The sequence below is a fragment of the Ictalurus punctatus genome, chromosome 27 (assembly GCF_001660625.3).
Source record: "Ictalurus punctatus breed USDA103 chromosome 27, Coco_2.0, whole genome shotgun sequence".
Taxonomy (NCBI): domain Eukaryota; kingdom Metazoa; phylum Chordata; class Actinopteri; order Siluriformes; family Ictaluridae; genus Ictalurus; species Ictalurus punctatus.
In genome coordinates, this window is record NC_030442.2 from 16,759,090 (window position 1) to 16,784,180 (window position 25,091).

Genomic DNA, 25,091 nt, shown 5'->3' on the forward strand with positions numbered 1-25,091 from the left:
TAAGGGAAAGAGACGTGGATGATGTCTGTATCACACTGTCACAGTCAGGGGAACACGACTCGGACTGTTAGTGCTGGAGTGAATGGAAACAGGGCGGAATTTAAACAGTGATTGTAAATATTAACCCCGTACTGCATGGCGTTGCCATGTGACAACGATGAATTATCTCCAATTTTTTGACAGGCAGTAATACAAAACTACTATCTTGCTACGTAAGTGGGAAATATGTCCGACAGTAAAACAGGACAACGGGCATTTCCACTGTTTCAGGTATAAGATGAGTACAGAGGTGTTTAATAATATTATCAGCGGTACAGTTGACGTACTCCAGTGTTTTTACGCCGCCCCGGTAATGTAATATCATGGGAAATAAACTTCACCGCATATCGTCGAAACATAATATCGTAGAGATGACGATATCGTTATGCCGCACAAGCTCATTGCCATTGTACGTGTTATTAGCTCTTAAAGGTGCATTAGCTAAGATTAATCGTTTTTAATCTTTCCAAGATTGGCTATCTAATTCTTTTAAGTTCTTGAGCTCACCTCCTCATTCCCGCCCATGTCCATAAAGCTCCACCCCTAGGATCTACAGCGGTCTGTAGAATAGAGTGTCCATGAAATGACCGACAGGAGGCCCATCCATACACAGACAGGCATTCCGGACCGGAAAGTCAGTTCTCCAAGTGGGATTTCTCAACCGTATAATTCTTTAATGCATAAGTCGTGAACCTTTTATTCATTTTATCCTGTTCTACGTATTTTGCGGGTTATTTGTACAAATAAGAAATTTAAAAAAAAAACAAAAAAAAAACAAGACTATTAGACCTTTAAAGAAATTTAGTCATAAATTTTACAGGATGTCGTTTAAAAAAATAAGCGAAAAAAAAATATCAACGAAAAACATTCACAACTCTGTATATTATCTGTGTGTATTATTTCGACCTTGGCGTTCGGACAGGGCTTATTCATTTCTCACGGTCTGCTGTTTATTCGCTTTATTATTCGTCAAATGGCGGGCGTTAAACGTATGCTGATAATTATTGATAAAATGATTAACCTGCTGTCTTTATGTCGCGTAGTATGACCGCCTCCTGCGATTGTAAAGTTTAATGCCTGTTAGAAATGTATATATAATTGATAAATAAATAAATAAATGAATAGAAACCTGCTGTAAAGTAGACTCAGGTTGTAAAAGTTAAGAGTCGCGAGAACGGTACAGATTAAACGTTAACACCGAGACTATTTAAGATCTCGGGGTCAGAACGTACGGTTGCGCTGATATACCGTCGTCCTGCTTTTTTCGGTTTGGGTTTTGTACAGCGTTCTGCCGTGTTGGTGTGTGTACGTACGTGCGCGCGTGCATGTGTATGTGGGTGTGTTGTAATTCCCACTAGGCAGATGGAAGAACGCCGTTGCTTGACCTCATTGATCCGAGTGTGAATATAGAGATTGCGTGTATATCAGTATTTCTCTACGTAATGAACGAGGGGGAAAAGGAACGTGTGAGAAGAACGAGGCGTCTGTGAAACCCTCCTGATGAAATATTAATACAACGAATAACTAATAAAAAATACGAATAAGATAAGCGTTAAAGCAGAATGTTCGACGACGCCGCCGTTCAGATTTGGAAACGTAAACGACATTATTATATCCGCTTCAGGAATATCAGCGGAAGTCTGGTTCGGTTGGGTCCGGGTTCTTTATTCACGCAGGGCTTCAGATGCATGACTGATTTTCTATCGTGACCGCTTGCTTAAGCGGTTCTTGTGATTTGTATAAGAGCACTCCAATTAATTCTGATTAAACGAGCTTGTAGTAATGCCGAGGCCGTGTTTGAGTCGGAACTGGCACGCTAACACACCGATTATGGCTTTCCGAAATCTACGGTTGAAAAATAAAACCGACAAGTTAACCTGTTTGGTATTGATCCGCATTAGTACGATTAGGCCTTTGTTAAATAATGACCATTTCTACCTGTTGAACTCATGGATTCGGATTGGTCAGAAGGTCTGGCTTGATTTTCTGCAACAACAGCTCCGAGACCAGTTTCAGTTTACTGCAAATTAGATGATATTATCCATCCATCCATCCATCCACGCATTCTCTATACCGCTTATCCTACAGGGTCGCGGGGAACCTGGAGCCTATCACAGGGAGCACGAGGTGGGGTACACCTTGCATTGGACAGGGTGCCAGTCCATCGCAGGGCACAATCACATACACACTCACACACCCATTCGTACACTACGGACACTTTGGACACGCCGATCAGCCTACCATGCATGTCTTTGGACTGGGGGAGGAAACCGGAGTACCCGGAGGAAACCCCCACAGCACGGGGAGAACATGCAAACCGCACACACACAGGGACATGGCAGGAATTGAACCCCCGACCCCCAAAATATATATATATATATATATATATATATATATATATATATATATATATATATATATATATATATATATATATATTTTATACATGTGTGTGCATATAGGTGTGTGTATGTATGTGTATATATATATATATATATATATATATATATATATATATATATATATATAGAGAGAGAGAGAGAGAGAGAGAGATACCAAGCCATTGAAGCTATAGGCATTTGCAGCAAAGTGGCAGCACTCTGGCTTTCTGAAGTCTAGTTTTATTCAAGCAGGTACTACAGTTTGAGTGATTTATATCAACACGTGATCCGCACCATCTGCTGTGTTTTTTTTTTGGGTTTTTTTTTTGCAAATTAAATTACTTTCAATATTTTACTGCATCCCTCAGGTAGTTTGCTGAAGTTCTTCAGTAAAAGCTTCTCAGAGTGTTTCTCCAGCAATAACCAGCGACACTTTTTTAGCTGCCTGTGCGGCGTGACTTGGCAGAGATTCGATTCCGTTCTGCCAATCTACTTAGGCCTACCGCCAGCCATGCCGCTTTAGATTGGAGAGGACGTAAAATAAAGTAGCTCTAAAGTGCCTCTTGAACAGCAGCGCCGTGTCTGTCTGGTTGCGCCGTAGAGCCGTCATACTCCTCGATATTGTGTCCATTTTATTGCAATAATGACATTGCGGCGGGAGTTTTCTCGCAAACGTTTGTATTCATTTTTCACATTAACGGGATAAAATGCACACTTGCTCATGAATGTCATTCCACACGGTTCATACTCTGATTTACTCAAAGTTAAAAAATGTGTTAAAAAAAAAAAAAACACAAAAAATATGCGCGGTGGTTTAGTAATGGACTTTTACAGATTTTTTGAATGGAGAACAGTGCACTTCCATTCGTTGAGGAGAGATTTGTAGCATGTCTGGCACTCCCGATTGGTGGGTGCGATTTTTTTAATTTTTTTTTTCTTCCTTCCCCATGAATTTATCAATATTATTAGGAAACATATTTTAAAATAATGAACTATGAATAATGAGTTTAACGTTCTCTTTAATTCTAAAGATTTTTTTTTTATGGAACAGGAACAGTGAGGCCAAATAGAGAGCAGAAATCTGGACGGAAGTCAGGAGTCTATATGTTATGGTGGCCTTTTCACCACTTCCCTCATCGCTCACTTTTATGTTGTTGCATTGATTAACCTTTTCTGCTGACACACTAAAGGTTTTTGTTTGGCTCTGTGTGTGTGTGTGTGTGTGTGTGTGTGTGTGTGTGTGTGTGTGTGCATGTGAGATTGAGAAATTTAATTATTTTTCCTTTGGCTTGTGTTTTAGAAGATGTCTATGTATATTTATAATCTCATTGTAGTCTCAGTATATTTTTGGCATAGTCTTATTATAGTTTTTGTATAGGCTCTGTAAAGTCTCAGTATAGTTTCGGGACCATCTCTGGATAGTCTCTATAGTTTTGTAACACTCTTAGTACAGACTCAGTATAGTCTCAGTATAATCTCAGTACAGTCTCAGTATAATCTCAGTACAGTGTCAGTATAATCTCAGTATCATCTTAGTACATTCTCAGAATAGTCTCAGTATAGACTCAGTACATTCAGTACAATTTCAGTATAGTCTCAGAATAGTCTCAGTATAGTGTCAGTATCATCTTAGTACAGTCTCAGTATAGTGTCAGTATCATCTTAGTACAGTCTCAGTATAGTCTCAGTACAAATTCAGTATTGTCTCAGTATCATCTTAGTACATTCTCAGTATAGTCTCAGTATTGTTTCACTATAGTCTCAGTGTAGTCTCAGTACAATTTCAGTGTAGTCTCAGAATAGTCTCAGTATCATCTTAGTACAGTCTCAGTACAGTCTCAGTATAGTCTCAGTATCATCTTAGTACAGTCTCAGTATAGTCTCAGTACAGTCTCAGTACAAATTCAGTATTGTCTCAGAATAGTCTCAGTATAGTCTCAGTATCATCTTAGTACATTCTCAGTATAGTCTCAGTATTGTTTCACTATAGTCTCAGTGTAGTCTCAGTACAATTTCAGTATAGTCTCAGAATAGTCTCAGTACAGTCTCAGTACAATTTCAGTATAGTCTCAGAATAGTCTCAGTATAGTCTCAGTACAATTTCAGTATAGTCTCAGTACAATTTCAGTATAGTCTCAGAATAGTCTCAGTATAGTCTCAGTACAATTTCAGTATAGTCTCAGTACAATTTCAGTATAGTCTCAGAATAGTCTCAGTGTAGTCTCAGTACAATTTCAGCATAGTCTCAGTATAGTCTCAGTATAGTCTCAAAACAATTTCAGTATAGTCTCAGAATAGTCTCAGTATCATGTTAGTACATTCTCAGTACAGTCTCAGTACATTCTCAGTACAGTCTCTGTACATGTCTCAGTAGAATTTCAGTATAGTCTCAGAATAGTCTCAGTACAGTCTCAGTACAATTTCAGTATAGTCTCAGTATAGTCTCAGTCTAGCAAAGGTCCACTAACATCAGATCCAGTATCTCTTCTTGTTCCTACTGCTATGACACATGCTGTGTATTTTTCCTTTCTAAATCTCTGTCAAATCATTTAAATATCCCTCTGTGTCCAAGCCTACATTTCTGCCCAATCTCCACGGCAACCCTACAGCCATCAGCACACAAAGAGACGACCAACCGAAGGTGAAAAGTGCTCGAAGCTTTTCCGTAATCTCCCTGAGACGTTGCCTCCCTGAGCAGGAGACCCTGCAGGAAGTAAAAGGGAACTGTACACTTAAAAGATCCCCAGACACCCAATCATTATCTCTCAGAACCCGCAGTCCTGTCCGACTCGCTTCACCCAGTGCGAATTAGACGGGATGAAATAAACCAGAACGCTGCCATCATCTCTATGCTGTGCTCCGTTTGATATTCGGGAAAATGTCCTTTTAACTGGTTTAATACCGCAGTGCTCTCAAATCCGATCGGTCAGGTGTTGAGTCATTTTCAACAGCGGACGCTCCAAATAAACTCAACCTGGTTTTACGGACTTTCCACAACGTTAAACGGAACTAAAAATCTACCCATGTATCGCATGGCGTCCTTTAATCACGAACACATCGTAAGCGTTGGTGAATTGTTGCGGAATAAGACGAATGAAACGTTTTTTTGGGATGTGTTAGGAATTGGAAAATCCTCCTCCTCGTTGCTATCTGGGCGCGTTCGGTGTTTCATCTGTTATTTTTATTCCTTTTTTTATTTTATTTTAAAAGGATGCGTTTAATTACGTGGCCCATCGATTGACGTACTCGTGTCATTAATAATTGGCGTACATCGTCATTCAAGTCGTAGGTGCTTCACGCAGATTGTGAAAGAATAAATACAGCGGGTTATAAATGATCTTCCTGGCTACTTCCTGATGGAAATCAAGGACGAAGTGTATAATAATCAACTACATATCTGGCACTAAGCAGAAAAGACACCGAAGCATGGGAACTGCAATAACAGTTTATAATAGAGCATCGGGTCGTGCTGGTAGGAATTTATGATGCAATTTTTATTGTAATATGAAAGAAGTATTATCATTGTTATTGAGTGAGACAGCAGAATATTTTTCATTTCATTATTATATGGTCATCTCCTTTCTCCGGCCCATTATTCCTCGAGCTTTTCTCCATGATGTTGCTCTCGGTAACCTGAGTAATAACCTGCAGTGGTGAGCATTCGACACCTCATCGTTTCAAATCAAATAGATCACAGCGCGGACCTTACAGAACCTTATCGTGAAGCTGTTTTTACGTGAACGTTAGCTTAGAGACGCTGCGGACAAATAAGTAGTTAATCAAAACGGGGTTCGGGTCAGGGTTCACGTCTTTCGCTACAACTTCATTCGTATAGAATTGAACAAAATCCAAACAGCATCAGCATCATTTGTTCACATTTATAGAAATTTTTCCATCACATTGGAGCTAAGTTCCCAAAGATTACTAATAATGGTAGAGTGAGTAGCTCATTACGTTCTCTCTCTCTCTGTCTCTCCTCTGAACTAAACGTTGCAGTGCTTTTACTGTAGGGAAAACTGGGACAAGGTTGTTGTTTTTTTTTATAATAATTTCTCCTCTCTGCCATTGTAGCACTTTTATAGATTTTTTTCTGCTTTAATGGACACCTCATAGACGTAACACTGTGGAGGCTGGGGACACTGGGGATGCTGGGGAAGCGGGGTAGGGTTAGGGTTAGGGAAGACTGGGAATGCCGCGGAGGCTGGGGACACTAGGGACGTTGGGGAAGCTGGGGAGACTGGGGATGCCAGGGAGACTGGTGACACTGGAGAGACCAGGGAATGCTGGGGAGGCTGGGGACACTGGGGATGCCGGAGAGGTTGGGGACACTGGGTATGCTAGGGACACTGGGAACACTGGATATGCTAGGGTCACTGGGAATGCCAGGGAGGGGTGGGGACACTGGGTATGCTAGGGACACTGGGGACACTGGAGATGTCGGGGAGGCTGGGAACCCTGGGTGTGCTAGGGACACTGGGGATGCTGGGGACACTGGGGATGCCGGGGAGGCTGGGGACACCGGGTATGCCAGGGACGCTGGAGACACCGGGGATGTCTAGGAGGCTGGGAACACTAGGTATGCTAGGGATACTGGGAACATTGGGTATGCTAGGGTCACTGGGGACACTGGAGATGCCAGGGAGGCTGGGGACTCTGGAGACACTGGGGATGCCGGGGATACCTGGTATGCTAGAGACTCTGGGGACATCCTCACAGAATTTTTTGTGAGGTAGGCAGAAACCAGAGAACCAGAGAACCCGGAGTAAACCCACACAGGCTGACAGGAGGAGAACACTGCATGAAATAAGAATTGTAAAGCACAAACATTCCCAGCGCTCAGAAATCCTAGAGCTCCACGAGGACTCGTCTCTGTGGACATCACTTGCTGGATATTTTATTGAAGCGCACTCCTCGGTGTGTCTGTAGCGGTGTAACAGGCCTTCTGTGGCCGCTGCGTGTGTGTGAAGTGTCACGGATCCGCTGCATTATTTAACGAGGATCCAGCAGAGAAACAGACTGACGTGCGGCGTCTCTCCTCCGTCCTACAGACGTGTGAAACGCCGACCCTGAGCTCAGACTGAATTCATCTCCATGTACCGCTCTCAGCAGCCGACCTGTGTGTCTCTTATATTCAGCTAATTGCTGTAAAAGGAGGTAATTAGTGGTTGTAGCTCGCAGTGCCGATCTCAGCGCCGGAGTGAGCCGGTGCTGTATTTCTGGTCCACCATGGCCGGGGACGGACCGCTCAGGATGGAGGGATGAAGGACGGCGGATGAAAGACAAATCGGAGTGATGCATGGATAGAAACATGGCCTAGATTTGTTCACTCGAGGATATAGGCACTGGTGGGGGGGGGGGGGGGGTTTGTTTTCTTTAAACATTGAGGGTTTTGTAGTTTCTGGGTGTGTGTGTGTGTGTGTGTGTGTGTGTGTGTGTGTTTATGATGCAGACCTTGTTATACAGTAAATATTACTGTCTAACTCTTTGCTCTCTCTCTCTCTCTCTCTCACACACACACACACACACACACACACACATCTTTACATTTTCCAGTTACACATCAGTTGGCGTTTGTGTTCTGCTCTTGTCTGAGAGGTGTTGTTCTGAGAGGAACAGTCACACAGTCAGCTGGAAGTTATTTTCCAGTTCACAAGCTGCGAGACTGAACGCACTCGGATTGGCTGTTCCACTGCTAACACCTAGCGTGGGAGAGAGAACAGTAAAACACATTGCGTGTGTGTGTAGGCTTTGGTAATATATATATATATATATATATATATATATATATATATATATATATATATATATATATTAAGTACTGAGGATTCTGATCAGTGTAATAAAAAATAAAAACAGCACTTTGGGTTTCGCTTCGCATTAATTCTGTGCACCACTGTTTAGCTTCTCTCTCTCTCTCTCTCTCTCTCTCTCTCTCTCTCTCTCTCTCTGCCTTTTCCTCCCCAAGTCATGTCTCTCTTATTCTCTTTCTCTCTGTAATTCTCTTTCTGTCTGTCTCTCTTTCTATTTCTCTCTCCTGCCGTCTCTCTGTGCCTCTCTCTCTCTCTCTCTCTTTCTATCTATCTTTCTCTCTCTGTCTCTCTCTGTGTTCTGTTTCTCTCTGTACTCAAAATAACTCCACACATAGCCATTAATGTCTAAACCGCTGGCAACAAAAGTGAGTACACCCCTAAGTGAAAATGTCTAATTTGGGCCCAAAGTGTGAATATTTTGTGTGGCCACCGTTATTTTCCAGCACTGCCTTCACCCTCTTGGGCATGGAGTTCACCAGAGCTTCACAGGTTCCACTGGAGTCCTCTTCCACTCCTCCATGACGACATCACGGAGCTGGTGGATGTTCGAGACTTTGTGTTCCTCCACCTTCCGGTTGAGGATGCCCCACAGATGCTCGATAGGGTTTAGGTCTGGAGACATGCTTGGCCAGTCCATCACCTTCACCCTCGGCTTCTTTAGCAAGGCAGGGGTCATCTTGGAGGTGTGTTTGGGGTCGTTATCATGCTGGAATACTGCCCTGCGGCCCAGTCTCTGCTTCAGTATGTCACAGTACATGTTGGCGTTCATAGTTCGCTCAATGAACTGTAGCTCCCCTGTGCCGGCAGCACTCTGCAGCCCCAGACCATGACACTCCCACCACCATGCTCGACTGTAGACAAGACACACTTGTCTTTGTACTCCTCACCTGGTTGCCCCCACACACACTTGACACCATCTGAACCAAATAAGTTTATCTTGGTCTCATCAGACCACATGACATGGTTCCAGTAATCCATGTCCTTAGTCTGCTTGTCTTCAGCAGACTGTTTGCAGGCTTTCTTGTGCATCATCTTTAGAAGAGGCTTCCTTCTGGGACGACAGCCATGCAGACCAATTTGATGCAGCGTGCGGCGTATGGTCTGAGCACTGACAGACTGACCCCCTACCCCTTCAACCTCTGCAGCGATGCTCGCAGCACTCATACGTCTATTTCCCAAACACAACCTCTGGATATGACGCTGAGCACGTGCACTCAACATCTTTGGTCGGCCATGACGAGGCCTGTTCTGAGTGGAACCTGTCCTGTTAAACCGCTGTATGGTCTTGGCCACCGTGCTGCAGCTCAGTGTCGGGGTCTTGGCAATGTTCTTATAGTCTAGGCCATCTTTATGTACAGCAACAATTCTTTTATAAAGATCCTCAGAGAGTTCTTTTCCATGAGGTTCCATGTTGAACTTCCAGTGACCAGTATGAGGGAGTGTGAGAGCGATGACACCAAATTTAACACACCTGCTCCCCATTCACACCTCAGACCTTGTAACACGAACACATGACACCGGGGAGGGAAAATGGCTAATTGGCCCCAAATTAGACATTTTCACTTAGGGGTGTACTCACTTTAGTTGCCAGCGGTTTAGACATTAACGGCTGTGTGTTGAGTTATTTTGAGGGGACGGCAAATTTACACTGTTACACAAGCTGTACACTCACTACTTTACATTGTAGCAAAGTGTCATTTCTTCAGTGTTATAAAGATATAATCAAATATTTACAAAAATGTGAGGGGTGTACTCGCTTTTGTGCGATACTGTGTATCCTTATATCCAAGCATCCAGTGGCGATGTAGAGTGGGCGGGGCTAGTGATGTTAACAGTTAGGCTGAGTTTAAGTTGAACAACGATTATTTCCACGGTCGTATGGGTGTGTGCATGTGTGTGTGTGCGTGTGGGTGCGTCCGTGTGTGTGTGTGGGTGTGTGAGTGTGTTTACAATGTCTCTCTGCACTGCTGTGTGACTCATATGCAGGGATGGGATGGGAGAGAGGACCAAAGGGACGAAAGAAAGACATAAATAACTACAAACTACAGGTGTGCATGACTGACCAGCGCTGTGAAGCCCATCACATATGCACAAACACGCTCACACACACACACACACGCACGCACACACACGCACACACACACACTATCTATCTATCGATGCACATTAGAGATGGCACTTCTCCCAAGCTTAAGCACCTGTAAAATTAATTGGAGCACTTGGCAAACAAAATGAAAGGCTTAAGGTCGTCCGATCCTCCTCTTCACGCCATCTTTCTTGAAATATTTCTCCCCCTCTCCACCCGTCTCACCTTTTCCATGCAGTCAGAAATAACTCTCGCAATCAGTTTCTCTCACGCTGCGCACACGATGAATTACAATACGGCTGCACCAGGACCTGCTCCTGCTAGTGCCTGATTACTGGGAATAAAACACACACACACATGCACACACACACACACGTGTGCACACACTGGTGGTACAGGACACGTGTAATTAAAGCGTAACGCAATGCCTGTATATCTGTATTTCTTTAGCGCTATAAATCTCCGTATCTGTATTCGGATGGAAACCTGAAAGTGGGTGTGGCCTAAACCTTTTTTATATAATGGTGTAAATCAGGGCGCATGGTGGCTTAGTAGTCAGCACGGTTTCCTCAAAATCCCAGGTTTGGGGCTGAAATCCCGCCTCCGCCTTTCAGGGGTTTCATCCGGGTACTCTGGTTTCCTCCTGCGGTCCAACGACCTGCGTTGTAGGCTGATTGGCGTCTCTAAATTGTCCCTAGTGTGTGAACGGCTGTGTGATTGTGCCCTCCGATGGGTTGGCACCGTGTCCCCCATCCTGTCCTATAACAGCATGTCTTTCCTTTGAAGTGTGTTATCTTCCATCGGTTACACTTTTATTATTTAATAAAGACTGACACGTTGCACTTTTATTATTTTTTTAATCAGTTTATAGTTCTATATAATGATGATGATGATGTTGATGATGATGATGTGAAACGTCAACAGGGGCGTAAATATTAACGTTAATATAAACCGGTGATAAAGTCATATATATATATATATATATATATATTTATTTATTTATTTAAACATTGTGAGTGTACAGAGATGCTATTAGGAGTCCGTGTGTGTGTGTGTGTGTACTGATGTGGATGGAGGAGGTCCAACGACCGTTCCTTTATCTTTCACCTCCTGAGTGCAGAAGCACTAATCTGGCCTAGATGGAGGCGATTAAATAGAGGATGCTGACCACTGTGTGTGTGTGTGTGTGTGTCCAGGTGGGCTGATTACAGCCGCCGAGTTAGCGCGGCGTTAAAAGGAAACGTTCTACACAAACACAGCGAGCAAAACAAAATCTCTAGTTAATGGAGCGTCGAGAGCAACAGGTCCAGCGACCTCGAGATCGTCCTCACGATAAACGCTTCGTCCTTCATCACTTCCACATGACGGAGAAAAACAAACCGGTCCAGTATAAAAATCGCTTTCATTTTCAGTAAATCCGTAAAAGTGCGATTCCAGCAAGAACGCCGAGAGCAGTTCGTGTTAAAACTTCAAATATGAGCAAAAAAAAAAAAAAAAATGTAAATAACGTTACAAAAGAATGCAGCAGAAATAAACGGCGGTATATTTTCTAGAAAAAAGTTTTTGTTTTTTTAAAATAATTTTTAAAGGTGTATTTATACTGTAAAATATTTACATTTTGTAATGGAAAATGTTCTTAAAAATATATTTTTTAACATATATATATATAATCTTTACATTTAAGCATATTTCAGTTTTAGAATATAACATTTTATTTACCGTAATCAAATTAAACTACTAAATAAATGATCAAATATAATTTTACAATGAAAATATTTTAACATATTATTCAAACGTTATTTACAATAAGTCACGTTAATCTTTACAGAAAATGAGTATGCGTGTGTAAGATTACGAAGTATTAAGAAATATTACACAATAAATGAACAGTTTACACAAGAAACTGCTGAAATAATCACAAATATAATTAAAGTTCATTTATTTGGAAGTTTGTTTGTTGTTTTTTTAAAAAAAAAAAAATTAATAAAAGGGCATGAAAGTAAAAAAGTACATTTTTTTTGTTTTTTTTCGAACATCAGGGACAGAATCCTGAACACCACCAAGAAAAAGAAACAAAAACAAAGTAAGAAGGAAAGAAGAAAGATCAGAGTAGCTAGCGAACGTTAGCTAACATTACTGTGCATTGCCTAGCATTACCCCCAGTGTAAACGTATCGCACTTCACTTGTTTGGTTAAAATAACCGATGCTGTGCTTTTTATCAGAACTCTGAATGACAAAAAAAAAAATGGAAAGATATTAAAGAAAAAAATTTAATTGCCCTAGACTATGAGGTTCCTTTTCTCTACAGATAAATACTTTTAGCATCTAGTTTTACAGATGCTAGTTTTACAGATGCTAGTTTTACAGATGCTAGTTTTACAGGTTCTAGTTTTACAGATGCTAGTTTTACAGGTTCTAGTTTTACAGATGCTAGTTTTACAGGTTCTAGTTTTACAGATGCTAGTTTTACAGATTCTAGTTTTACAGATTCTAGTTTTACAGGTTCTAGTTTTACAGATGCTAGTTTTACAGATGCTAGTTTTATAGATGCTAGTTTTACAGATGCTAGTTTTATAGATGCTAGTTTTACAGATGCTAGTTTTATAGGTTCTAGTTTTACAGATGCTAGTTTTACAGGTTCTAGTTTTACAGATGCTAGTTTTACAGGTTCTAGTTTTACAGATGCTAGTTTTACAGATTCTAGTTTTACAGATTCTAGTTTTACAGGTTCTAGTTTTACAGATGCTAGTTTTACAGATGCTAGTTTTACAGATGCTAGTTTTATAGATGCTAGTTTTACAGATGCTAGTTTTACAGATGCTAGTTTTACAGATGCTAGTTTTACAGGTTCTAGTTTTACAGATGCTAGTTTTACAGGTTCTAGTTTTACAGGTTCTAGTTTTACAGATTCTAGTTTTACAGATGCTAGTTTTACAGATGCTAGTTTTACAGGTTCTATTTTTACAGATGCTAGTTTTACAGATGCTAGTTTTACAGGTTCTAGTTTTACAGATGCTAGTTTTACAGATTCTAGTTTTACAGGTTCTAGTTTTACAGATTCTAGTTTTACAGGTTCTAGTTTTACAGATGCTAGTTTTACAGGTTCTAGTTTTACAGATTCTAGTTTTACAGGTTCTAGTTTTACAGATGCTAGTTTTACAGATGCTAGTTTTATAGATGCTAGTTTTACAGATTCTAGTTTTACAGATTCTAGTTTTACAGATGCTAGTTTTACAGGTTCTAGTTTTACAGATGCTAGTTTTACAGATTCTAGTTTTACAGGTTCTAGTTTTACAGATGCTAGTTTTACAGGTTCTATTTTTACAGATGCTAGTTTTACAGATGCTAGTTTTACAGATTCTAGTTTTACAGATTCTAGTTTTATAGATGCTAGTTTTACAGATGCTAGTTTTATAGATGCTAGTTTTACAGATTCTAGTTTTACAGATGCTAGTTTTACAGGTTCTAGTTTTACAGATGCTAGTTTTACAGATGCTAGTTTTACAGATTCTAGTTTTACAGATTCTAGTTTTATAGATGCTAGTTTTATAGATGCTAGTTTTACAGATGCTAGTTTTACAGATGCTAGTTTTACAGATTCTAGTTTTATAGATGCTAGTTTTACAGATGCTAGTTTTACAGATGCTAGTTTTACAGGTTCTAGTTTTACAGGTTCTAGTTTTACAGATGCTAGTTTTACAGATGCTAGTTTTATAGATGCTAGTTTTATAGATGCTAGTTTTACAGATGCTAGTTTTATAGATGCTAGTTTTACAGATGCTAGTTTTACAGGTTCTAGTTTTACAGGTTCTATTTTTACAGATGCTAGTTTTATAGGTTCTAGTTTTACAGATGCTAGTTTTACAGATTCTGGTTTTACAGATGCTAGTTTTATCGGTGCTAGTTTTACAGATTCTAGTTTTACAGATGCTAGTTTTTCAGGTTCTATTTTTACAGATGCTAGTTTTACAGATGCTAGTTTTACAGATTCTATTTTTACAGATGCTAGTTTTACAGATTCTAGTTTTACAGATTCTAGTTTTACAGATGCTAGTTTTACAGATTCTAGTTTTACAGATGCTAGTTTTACAGATGCTAGTTTTATAGATGCTAGTTTTACAGATTCTTGTTTTACAGCTGTTAGTTTTACAGATGCTAGTTTTATTGATGCTAGTTTTACAGATTCTAAACACAGTATTTTATTGTAAAAATTACAACATAAATATCTAAATATCCGTATAAATAAATATCAGTGTACAGGTCTGTGTGTTATAAATGATCCCAAATATGAACATAATAGAAAACATATACATTTTGTGTGTGTGTGTGTGTGTGTGTGTATATGTATGGAAAAGCATTCGGTATAATACCACCATGTACGACACCCAGATGCTCAAAATGCTTTTACGTATCCCTGACAACATTTTTTTCAGATCTTCTTTCTTTGTTGGCAAGACAGATTATGACGTCCCCGCTGACAACAGCGTGAACGAGCAAGCAGCCGTGCTTGATAAATAGCCTCATTTTCGCGTTAGCATAGATAGCAAGGCTTAAGAGCGAAGCCGTGCAGAGCGAAAGAGATAAGAAAACCGAGAGCACTAAGCGCTGTACGAGCTTCGTCTGTCGACGAAAGAGAGGGAGCTTTAAGGAGAATGAACAGAAATCCCTCGCTTTATATAGAAAAGCGACGGCACGGAGGAGAAATGAGAGTTTGTCTGAGTTTTATCACAAGAAATGTCCGAAAAACAAGAAACAGTGAGACATTAAAGCTTTGGATCACAGTTTATATTTTGATAGCTTTATTTTAGCTAGCCTCAGTCAAAACAAGCTTGATAGCATATTGGTTTTAATAGGATTCATTTTCTTTGTTTCAGATGCTTCTTCCGCTGCAGGCCTTCATCATTCAGCAAGGTCTTGTGTTTTAGCTAGAGACTAGCGGCTAGCTTGCTGTTGCGGCTTTGTGCTGTTTTGTGATCTTGCAGAGCTTACAGACACAGATAAGTTAGCGAGCTAACCACTTAATATGCACGTATTTCACTTGGTACTCAGTAAATGAGGCGCACGGTAACGTTTTTTTATTCTGATTAACACTTCTGTATTTAAATGAATAAACACATCAGATATATTTATATTATAAGGTTTGTCTGTATTATTTAGGCGTCTTATTTACTGTGCACAAAGTTATTTTGGATGTAAAACCTCTCGCATCCATGAGATTCATCTGCACAACATCCAAGATGGACACGTACACGTTATAGTATATTTCCTTGCAATAGCATTTTTCTACCAGAGAGGGCGCTGTTCCTCAATACTCCATCCTATAGCTTTAAAATACATTGAGACTGACGTAGAGCCTAAATTCATGATGGAATGGTGTTTAATGTAAACCAAGAAGAAGAATTTTCAATCCACATTTCATTTTCCAAGACCTGCGTGTGTAGAGGTTTTCCTTTCACAGAATGCCATACAACCAGGCGTTTTATTAATTAATTTATTTTTGTTATTCGATCATATCGGGCATTATAGTGCTACTACACGTGGTATTGTGACTCTTTGACCCCTGTTCTGTACTATTTTCTATTCGTTTATTGAAGATTATCCAGGCGAACTCAGTCTTCTTGTGTGCCTACTTAAAAATAAACCAGTTTCCTGCTTCTCTGCCCCCGACCTCCCACCCACCCACACACACTCTCTCGCTCTCAGGCTAATGAAAGGTGTAGGGCGGGGAGATCAGTTTTAAATAAAGTGGAGCGTGTTGTTATTGATCCATCTGGCACCCAAGTACACAGAGACCAGATTGGGGTATTGATCAGAGCTGCGATATCGTACTGGCCCCGACTCCGGGAACACAGCGAGCCCATTTACTCAGAAACTCATCAAATCCAGACAGCAGTGAGAGAAAAAGGAAACAAAGTGAACAGATGAATTATATTATTTGTATATTTATATAATCGTTGGGAAATTGTTGATTTCTTTAGTGGAATCCCATCTAACTCCAGAGTCACGATAAACCAAACCGCATCGCTTTAAAAGACACAATTTCAAGAATCACACTTTCGAAGTTTATTTCATTGCTTAGTTTCTTAGTATTAACTGCACCTTCATTGGTGATGATGTCTGCAGAGGAGAGATTTCAGACTCCCACATTCTTCTGGATTGTGTCAGAGACGGCTGCAGTTGCAGGAAGCGCTTTATGATCAGATACAGACAGAAGGTCAGGCAAAAGTGACGAGGACGAAAAAACAACAGTACAAAAACGAGATCAATAAGCAGATGCGTTCACATGGAAAAACAAAACAATGTTCTGCTGCGAAACCTTGGGTCCTGGAGTGCATGTGGATGTTATTTTGACACGTACCACCTACCTAAACATTGTTGCAGACCCCTTCGGTACACCCCTTCATGGTAACGGTATTCCCTAACGTCAGTGGCCTCTCTCAGCAGGATAATACTCCCTGACACACTGCAAAAACCGTTCAGGAACGGTTTGAGGAACCTGACAAACGGTTCATGGTGTTGACTCGGCCTCCGAATTCCCCAGATCTCAATCCGATCGAGCGTCTGTGGGACGTTCTAGACAAACCAGTCTGATCCATGGAGGTCCCAGCTCACAACTTCCAGGATTTAAAGGATCTGGTGCTAACGCCTCGGTGCCACAAACCACAGCGCACCTTCAGAGGTCTTGTGGAGTCCACGCCTCGACGGGTCAGAGCTGTTTTGGTGTCACAGGGGGACCTACACCATATTAGGCAGGGGGTTTTAATGGCTGATCGGTGTGTATATATTTGTGTGCGAGTCCAGGTGTGCTTGCTCAGTGATCAGGTGTGCGTTAGGAGTTGTAGTGCATGGCGGCCGTACCTGTAGGCCACAGTAGGTTACAGATTCGATTCGAAATGGAAATGGAAACCACTTAATAATGCATGACCCGTGTGTTTTTGTGAAAATAAAGAACACGCACTAAATATGAAAACATGTGACTCATTCCACACGGAGCGTCTAAAAAAAAAAAAAAACCCCGACTCATGACTGCTCGTCGTTCTTAAACAGTTTACTCACGCCGAGGCGTAGCTGCGCATCTGTAGTCTCCTGTAAGCATCGACGGCATTCTTTCTGACGGTTCAGAGTGATTCACGTTAATAAAGGAGAGCGTCGGAGACGCGCGGGGACGCAATCTGTCGTCTTATAGAGCATCCGAATCCTCGAAACAACGCCGGCTGCGTCTGTCGTTTTCCGTAATTACACTAGACAAGCGTGAAACGAGAGAACCGTCGGCGTTTTTATAGACAGACGAAGGACGCAGAAGATCGCCGTGTTTCAGTCACAATCTCGCGTTTCCAAAGGTCCAGAACCAGCACTGAGCTCTATAAATATCCGTGTTTAAAATCTGTACGGACCTCGGGTTTGGGTACCTTGACCATTTCGATGAAAAATGGTTTGAACAATTCTTGACGTGTTTCGTGTACACCTGACGCGATGAAGACAGACGCGTGTTCCTGTCTGCGTATCAGCTTCCCGAATATGGACTTTCCTGTTCTTCTAACACGTGGCGATGTATTAAGAAGAGCTCCAGTGCGTCATATATGGAAATATCTTTATCAGAGACTTCCTCGCATCATTTTTCCATCACTGCCTCTGAGAACTGGCTTCATCATGTTAAAGCTCATTACTATTATGGGGTTCTGTTCCGACGTTAGAGTTCAGAAAGATGGACCGGATTCTTGCAGCTATATTAATAAACCCCTTTTAGTTGCGCGACTCGGTCCCGGTTTTTCGAATTAAACAGGAAACACTTCCCAGACGTCCAGGTTTGAGGTTTTAACAGCTTGTGGAAAAACAAAATCCGAGGCAAGATGCGGCGCCGATAAGGTTTTCCAGGGGCTCGACATTTCACCTTTACTAACCTTTACAGTAGTCCTTGTTTAAAAAGGATCGCTCTCCGGTGTTTAATCTGTAATATTCATCTTCAGGAGTCAGCACCAGATCAGTGGGTCCCTGTAAACCAGTGTATTAGCTGTGTGTGTGTTTTGGACAGCACGGCGGTAAACATAAGCGTGTAATTAGCTGTCAGGGAGTGTCAGCGTCACGCTGGAACCGACCGCGAAACCCTGGACCTCTTCCTGACCTGTCCGGCGGTAACGGCCCGAGGCGTATGAGCGTCTCCCTGACGCTGCCGCGGAGCTTTCATTATAGTGCTTATAAAAAGTTATCGAGCGTTATGACCACACGTCGGCGCGGCATGCTGTAAACCTCGAGCGTCTGACGCTGTAAAAACGTGTCGCTTTTATAAGCTCTGGCTTTGCCGAGATCGATCTCATGGCAGAAACAGACGAGAGGTTATTCTTCTGACCGAGGAATTCACGTTGTACAGCTTTTCATCCACCTTTTATTGCAAGATCTCATAAAGTCCATGCACGCTTTGGTGAATTACATTCCTCTCCTTTGGAACGCGCTTTGACCACTCTTCCCGTTAGTTCTTCGTTACCACTCAGGACTTTATGTTAGCGTCTAAAGAAGCACCGGTGTCCAGTTTCCTTCTTTAGTTTCTCTCGGCCCCGTGTGCCAGTGTCATAGCGCGGAATAAATCTATGACGTCCTGCATGCTGTTATAGGAAACTAATCAAGCACGCAGCTAGCTGTGATTAAGCGCCTTCAAATTTCCCCGTAACGGCACATCCGGACGCGTTTTATTCCGCTTAGACCTCGGCAGTTTGCCAAAGGTTACATTTTTTTATTCAAGACTGACATACATTTTTTTTTAAAATCTGTTTATAGTAATGTTTAATATAGTGGAACTGTCCATAAAACGAGTGTTTCTGTGTTAAAGCGGGTATACACGGTCGCTCCGCCGTCAGCACGAGCTCTTCTGACTGTTACAAACCGCTCGTACTGGAGACTCCTTCCACAAACATCTCCGATTAGAAAACGTCATCACATCGACGATCACGCGTGCTGTGAATACGGATATTCGGCGAGTTCGCCGTAGAAGTCCCTCAGGACTGCTCTTACAGAACATCCCTCGACACCTTCTGCCCAATCGAATTGAACGTGACCGTGGTCTGCTGTTGATACTCCCATTTTGCTGTATTATAACCACTTTTATTCGACGTAATCATGCCCGCGATTTGTTGTTAGAGCTGCTACAGCGAGCTGATAACGACTTGTATCTGTTCTTGGTGTTTGGTCTGTAAATCCGTCGCCCGCGGACCTCTCCCTTTCCCGACGAGGGCGTCAGAACTATCGTACGCGGCCTTCCTGTGCGTGCGCGGCATTCATTCATGAAGCCCCAGGTGCCTATCAATGTGATTGCTGCACCTCTGATCTATCCGACAGAGAGAAAGATCAGAGCACGGAGTCATCAGTACTTTCATTTCCCAGAGCGTGGGTGTTCAGAGCCTGTGCTTACTCACTTACTCACACGCTCAGATTTATCACCAGTGGGGGATTCTTGTCTGCCAACCTGGCTGCTATTCAGACTTCTGAACCGTTTGGGAGAATCTGTCTCTTTGAATGTGTGTGTGTGTGTGAAAGAGCGAGAGAAAGACTACAGGATGATGTATGAGACACCTCACAGGTTAAAGATAATCCTAACGAACACGACGCTGCCTTCAGAGGCCCCCGTTAATTAGAACACCGATTACGCGCCATATCCGAGGCCCGCGACGTGCCGCTTCAGCCGTTCGGGAAACGGTAATATCGCGAAGTACTCAAACGTTATTGTGGTAGATCTGTGTTTAGAGAGCGGAGAGGCGCAGAGACGGTAAAATATCTTCACCCCATCACGGGTTCTTCCGTTATCGGCGTTATTTTCCGTAAAAGAAATGTAAACGGTTAGTAGATCCCGTGGCGCTGCGGAATACGGACACGTGTCGTAGGGTGTATGATGAAGTTGTCGGACGATGAGATCGATTAAGACCGATCGGGATTAGAGCGCATCACGTGGACCACGGAAACCACCACCGTGCTGCTGTTATGAATAAATAATCGATATAAATATGTCATATAGAATGAATACAAACAGTACTTTCATAAATATTATGCCTGTGACTCATCAGTGCATCTTCATGCTGATTTTTTTTTTTTTTTTTCCTGGCCAAGGCTAATACACAAATGACTTCACTAATAATTCACAAATCAGACCAAAGTTCATTCATCCCCGGGCGTTAATCTGTGCCTGCTTCCTGAGTGATGCGGTGTGTGTGCGGTCCCGCGATTTTTATATTTACATACAAGTACTTGTACAGATGTTTGTGTTCCAATTGGAGGAGGAGTCTTGGCTGAGTTACTTGGATTTGTTTTCCATTGTTTTTATTCAGCTTTACACTGGTTCTCATTCACCCATTCACACACACTCACACACCAGTGGCAGCAGAGCTGCCATGCAAGGCGCTGACTTGCCATCGGGAGCAACTCGAGGTTCAGCGTCTTGCTCAGGGACACTCCGGCGCGTGGAGTCACGTGGGCCGGGAATCGAACCGCCGACCCTACGATTAGTGGACGACCCGCTCTACCACCTGATCCACAACCACCAATACCCAGTCATCTTACTGACCTGTTTCCAATGAACCTAGTTAGTTGCAAAATGTTCCTCCAGCTCTTTCATATCATGTTTCTGAGGTCATTTTGAATTGGACGGCCACGGCATGTCTCAAAAAGGTTGGGACTAACACGTACTTTTCCAGCCTTGTGTTGCCGCCGTGCAACTTTTTTGAGCCGTGTCGTGGCCATCAAATTCAAAAATGACCTAATAAACAGGATATTTGTTTTCTGTGTTCTGTTGCGAATAACACACGGGTTTGTGAGATTTGCGGTTCATCGCCCGTTGTTTTTATCGACATTTTACTCAGCGTCCCAGCATTTTTGGAATCGGGGTTGTAGTAGGTAATGACTTTTTTTTTTTTTTGGAGGAACTTACAAAACACTGCCTGTGACCTATGGTATAACACTTTCGCCTTGGGCTAGGGGTTAGGTTTAGGGTTAGTTCACTACAAATCCCAGGTATACATGTATTCTATATAGCAGCTGTAGCGCTTATCTCATAATGAAGTGTGATTTCTGTATGGCGTATGTATTCCTCACAGGCCAGAAGCTCATCCTGGTAAATCCGGCGATATATAGACTTGTTCAGGGGTCACTAATCTTATCAGAGGCTGCAGGGTTTCATTTCAGCCTGATAGGATATACAAGCAATACTCATCATATTATCAGGAAGGGCTTCTGATTGGTCGGAATGAAATCCTGCGGCTACACCGAGGATAAGATTGAAGAGCCCCGGGCTAGTTAGTGTGAGACGACCACTCAAGCATTGACCAGAACGGTCACAGCAAGCTGCCACGATGCTTTCTCGCTCTTTGTATTTCTCTGCTTATTTTTCATATGAATTTTGGGTTCCTGTGATATGACTGCGTTCCTCCCTGAAGCACTGGTAAAGTGGAGCGTTTAGTGACATCAGGAGAGTCTGAAGTGTGTTAAATCACCTCCCTCCCAGCGACCAAGCACGGCACGGTGACAAATCTCACAGCACATCCATTTCCTCCAGCGTGGTGTGTTGGGCCAGTTTTCTGTAGTGGAGGAAAAGGAGATGGAGGATAGAGTTTCCTGCTAGCTCGACGCTAACGAGGGGAAGTCTCTTGAGCGGAGGATGTAGATATCAAGAGAGACAAACCAGACTCCACTTCGCAATATGAGAGCCCATGTGGGGTTATTTTTGGCGTGGATTTCTTGGAGATCTTCACTCGCTGACACAAGCCATATTTGGTCCGGGTTCGTTTTTCATAGCGAGGTGCACTAATTTATCGGCGTATCGTATCGGTCGGGTTTTAGTCACGTCACAAATCCTTTCCATCACCTTCTGAAATGTTTGCACTGTCTTTTACCTAACAGAAAAGGACACGTTGAAGTAACTGCAGTTAAGATACGCTACCGTATACGGCCGAAAGTATACGGACACCCGAACATCACTCGTCAAAGACTCGTCGAAGAAGTGACCCTTTTGGAAGTCCGAGTTAAGTCACTAAGCGCAGATCCGGTGTCGTCTTCATACATGTTGTGGTCATGTGACCTAGTGATGAGCTCACAGCCACGCCCCCTGCAACAAAACAGCTTTAATAAAGATCGTATAAAAAAAAAATATGAGGTGTACATGGTAGGCATTGGATTTTTGGTGTGATGACCATGCATATATCATTAAAACGCACCAGGTGTCAGTGATTTATGCACAAGAATTAGAAAAAAAGAATTACTGTTAAGACATCATCTGGATTATTTAACAGATGTTTGTTTGGGAAACGAATTTTATGCATTTTATACCGGCTAGGAAACGGTATACCAGGTTTACTTGGTCAGAAAATCCGAGTTAGAGATCACTTTGCCAATGAAATGTTCCTACATATCATTATTTTTCGTGTAATACGGCATAAGAAAGCGCTTTTTGACCACGCTTCAACGAGTAGCCGTACCTTCGTGCTACATTTCTGCGGTTCCTCTGAAAAGTGACAGAGAATGTGCTATGTTGTGACTTTCTGAGAGTCTTCACACTCACGCTCACGCTGTACAGTAAAAAAAAACAAAAAAAAAAAACGGCTTTAACACTCCTGGCTGCTAAAGTAAATGCTGAAAACTGAAATTGCAGTTGCGTCGTGACGTCGAGGTGGAAAAAAAAAGTGGAGACGTTTGCTTAAGTTCATGCTAAAGACCGACAGATAGTACACCGTAGTGATGGGGAAATTGAGCGAGTGAGAACTTAGACGTTTTCTGACAACGTGGGTTTAAGGTGGTACGTATTGTAGTAGTGAATAACATGGAACATGGAGTGTGATCTATATTTGCATATGTACTTTCTGTTTAGTGGTGGATCTACATCCCTATCCTCACGTAGGCTCACAAGCTGTTTGTAGTGAACCAAAGAATAAGGTTCACATGTATCCCGACAATCCAGGAGAGCCTTGGAGTAGAGCCGATGCTCCTGCAAATCCAGTGGAACCAGTCGATGTGGTTTCCGGGCACCTACGAGGACACCCGCTGATCGGCTTCCCCGCTAGACGTCACACCGGATATAGATCTCGGAGAAGAACCAGGACCAGCTGGAGAGATTCTATCTCCCACTTGGTTTGGGAATGTCTGGGGATCTTTTCAGAAAGCTGGGCTGACCTTTTCAGTCTGCTGCAGCTGTGAATCCCACAAGGATAATCGGAAGGGAAATAACCGAATAAAACGAATTGAATTGGACCCAAAGTGTGCCACATAATACAAGCCGAGTAGGCCTGCTTTATACCATGAGCTGGGTTTACATTCGCACTCACTCAGAAACAAGTATTAGTCAGCTCATCAGATCATCCTCAAGGAACGGAAACACTACAATACCCAAAGCGTATACCAGAAGTATTCCAAGAAACTCATCAAAAAAGATGGTTTTATCCATCATCGATGTTTCTTGTGTGACACCTTGGTAACGAAAAGCCTTCTCATAGACCGTCGATTTACTAACCCAGCCGATAGTAATTTGCACAGATAGGGGGTGTACTTACTTACAGATTTCAGCAGGTTCCTTGCCGTACCTTGCCTTGGAGAACTGCTTTTCCTTAGCGTGTTCAACACTTTTTTCCCGTGTCCTTCCGCTTCATTACACACAGCTTCATTTGTAGACTTTTAATGTGTGGATTTCTTGAGGTAAAACAAAAGTCTAGTGAAAATGTCACGCGAGTAGCCTTATTGGAAATATATTTACTGGAAAAAAAAAAAAAAAGGTTCAATACTTATTTCCACCGCTGTATGTTGCATCTTTGTCCGCTATCAAGGACTCCGTTTACACGGACGGCGGTAATCTAATTATTGACCTTACTCTGAGTAAGATAATAATGTGATTAAGGTGTTTACATGAGTGGCTTTTAGAATACTCCTGTCATGTACGCGTTTTACATGTTTTAGAACATGATTAGATTAACCGCCCGCGTCATTACGTCACCGCGCAACGCCGTCCGACGTCCCTCCAGAATTTCACGTATCAACATACAGTTCGTCTTCGTTATGGTACCGTATACAGTTTTGGGTGTTTTTATTTTTATTTTTTTTATTTTTTTTACGAACGCTTTAAGTGCGGTTAATTATTTGTCATGCTATACGTGCTAATAGACGACTGCTTGAAGCGGTGGGTGTGTCCCAAATCGCGTAGTTACCGTCTATATAGTAGCCGAGATACATGTATTTTTCTCCACTACAGGCTTATAGTAGGAAAGTATGCGATTTGGGACGCGACCGAACTCTCTTCTTTGCCGTAAAACTGCCGTGTGTGATCGCGTCCTGTCGCAAAATGCGGTGAAAACTCCCACCCGGCGTTCATAACGTGATTAAGTTGTTTACATGTCACTACTACACGTCCATAATGCGACAAAAACAGGAGTACTCCACCTGTCTTAATTCGATTATCGCTTACTCCGATTATGACCTTAATTAGATTAAGGTAAGTAAAAATTGCTGTTTACATGCTAGTTTCTTAATTAGAGTACGGTCTTAATCGGATTAAGAGTGGATTATCGTTGTCCATGTAAACGCGGCTATTATCACGATTGACGCGTCTCACCTTTATCGCAGACCTTTACTCACTTTTTCTAGGTCTATCTGCCTGTTTTCTCCCCCAATCTTATTACAGCCTGTCAGGCTGGAGGTCCTGTTTCAGGTGAAGGAGGTCAGGAACAGATTCACAGTTATAATAGTGAAGGTTAATCACTTACTGACCCTGCTGTGCTTTAGTGCTCCTCGATCTGTTTTAATCACTGGGC

The 25,091-nt window shown here is 42.1% G+C and overlaps 1 protein-coding gene across 4 annotated transcripts in view; it reads left to right on the top strand.

The window, feature by feature from the left end:
• fam189a1 (family with sequence similarity 189 member A1) overlaps positions 1-25,091 on the top strand; it is a 135,263-nt gene that overhangs the window by 64,416 nt on the left and 45,756 nt on the right. The window contains exon 1 of one of the 4 annotated variants that reach the window (XM_017458509.3): positions 24,637-24,772. The exons of the other annotated variants lie outside the window; for them this stretch is intronic. The gene's annotated coding sequence lies outside the window, so the exon portion shown is untranslated. Of the gene's footprint in view, positions 1-24,636; positions 24,773-25,091 lie in introns of those variants that run through there. 4 annotated transcript variants of the gene reach the window in all.